The sequence below is a fragment of the Cynoglossus semilaevis genome, chromosome 3 (assembly GCF_000523025.1).
Source record: "Cynoglossus semilaevis isolate Cse_v1.0 chromosome 3, Cse_v1.0, whole genome shotgun sequence".
Lineage (NCBI taxonomy): Eukaryota > Metazoa > Chordata > Actinopteri > Pleuronectiformes > Cynoglossidae > Cynoglossus > Cynoglossus semilaevis.
Window position 1 is genome coordinate 13,182,509 of NC_024309.1, and position 2,147 is coordinate 13,184,655.

General features: G+C 41.4%; 1 long non-coding RNA gene across 2 annotated transcripts in view; it reads right to left on the minus strand.

Annotated features, from left to right (window-relative positions):
- Nucleotides 1–141: 141 nt before the first annotated feature.
- LOC112486874 (uncharacterized) overlaps nt 142–2,147 on the minus strand; it is a 4,835-nt gene continuing 2,829 nt past the window's right edge. For both annotated transcript variants that reach the window (XR_003049436.1, XR_003049437.1), the window contains exons 2-3: nt 1,830–1,940; nt 142–665 (exon numbers count right to left, since the gene is read on the minus strand). This is a non-coding gene — a long non-coding RNA (uncharacterized LOC112486874). The remainder of the gene's footprint in view (nt 666–1,829; nt 1,941–2,147) is intronic.

The following is a 2,147-nucleotide window of genomic DNA, read 5'->3' on the forward strand; positions in this document are numbered from 1 at the left end:
GGAGTCTTTTTTTTTCAAGAAATTTTTGTTAAAAAATTTTTTTTTCAAGGATTTTTTTTTATAAAATTTTTTTTCAAGAAATCTATAAAAAAATGATTTTTTTTTTAATTTCTTGAACATTCTTTTTTTTTTTTAAATTCTCGAAAAATTAAAAAAAAAAAAAAAAGACTGGGTCAGAAGTCACAGGGACCCTGAGAATTAAATGTATTTTTCTTTTCTTTTTTCAACCATACATACGTGTGACTCTTGTTTGATTCAACAGTACTCCATCCGTCCTGTGGTCTTTGGGGGTGGAGCGCTTGTGATTTCAGCAGGGCTTAGATCCTATATGTGAGTTCAGAGAAGCAGCCAGTGAGAGCAGACTGACAGCTGATCGCACTGCAACTCTAATCTCGTTAGGGATTTTCAAAAGTGCTGCGTCCACTCAGATGTGCAGATAGCAGCGCTGCGCCGCCTTTGTGTGCAAAATTTCAACGCTTCCCCAAAAAGAGGGATCAAGGGCCCCCCCTGGTGATGTCATTCTCCCTGTCAGGAAGCAGGCCCTCAGCGCAGGAGAGGGGCCACACTGGACAGGACCGACTGCCCCCTCCCTCCCTCCTGGGCCAGAGCCCCACATCTCTTCACCCTGACTCTCTGCGATCCGGCCGGTCGTTTTCCAGTAGAACCTAAAGTTGGGACAGACAAAAGGGTGGAGGTCAGGATTATTTACGACGTCAAATGTGTTTACGGAAGCTCAAATGTTGCATATGTCGTCTTTTTACTGGCACGTGTCGAACTTCCACTTGTATTCAGTTACGGTCAGTGCCGTGAAAGTGCAGCTGCACATTTGGCTGTGTTCTTTGGACTCCTATATTTATCAGGCCTGTGTCCTGTACACACTCACACCAGTGTCTGTGGACATGTGACACATGTGGCCTGTTGTGTAATGTAGTGCCTACATCAGCACTGGGGAGGCCAATTGTGTATCATCTGCTTTCTAAGACACCAGTCGTTGGTGGCAGTGAACAAACTGTTTCATTTTTGGTTTAATTTTCCTGAAAAAATAAACAGTTTTCTTTTACATCCCTTTTAAAACTGTCTCATTTTTGGTTTAATTTTCCTGAAAAAAAAATGTTTTATGTCCCTTTTAAACTTTTATTTTCACAGAATCACTCAAAGTTATAACCTTGATCATTTAATAATGTAACTAATGTTTCACTAAAAGTGTGCAATTGATTTTTTTATAAACTTAAATCTTAAACATAGAGTCAGTGTGTGCAGGATAACAAAGCCTCAAAATGCTGTTATTATTTTTAATATTAATAAAATGTGTTCAGTAGTAAATTTTAATCATCGTGTTTTTTTTTTCCTCTATCTTGAAGAAACTAAATGTTTGTTTGTCGGTTTTTTTCTTGAAGAAACTAAATGTTTGTTTGTCAAGGCACTAAATTTTCTCAACAGAAACACAACATATGCACCAAGGCGTTAAAAGTGTGCTTCCAGTGCCCCCTGCTGGGATGGGAGTAGTCACTACTAGATCAGTGTAAATATTCGTATATGTGTGTACTAGTTGTGTAGCCACCACTGTTTTTTCTCATGTTCACACACACACACACACATGTACAGTCACCTATTAGCCCCTTCAATGACCTTTGACCCCGGCCCACTGAAGCCTCTAACGTACGACACAAATTGAGTTTTGGCCCGTTGGCACTTTGGTGTCTTTTTTAACTCGCAATGTGAGTTGTGCGTGGAATTGTTGAGCTACCTTTGCATTCCATGAAATCTGCTTCATAAATCTCAGCTGTGTGTGTGTGTGTGTGTGTGTGTGTGTGTGTGTGTGTCCTAACTTAGCTGAGTACGCTGCGCAGCAACTTCAGTTTCCAAGAAAACTGTACGTCGTTGACTCTTTCAGAGGGTATATCTGGAGACGCTCCGTCGGCTTAGGTTACACTGCATATCTGTCACACACACACACACGCAGACACACACACGAGGACACAAACGTATGTTTAAAGATATTCCGCCAACACGCCGACATCTTGCACCTATGGCGACGTACACATGCAAGTGTTTATGGGTATTTATGGGAACGACTCATTTAAAGCACCAACCCGCCCCCCCCCCCCCCTACACACATACTTCGCTTGGAAACATGTCACCACCCC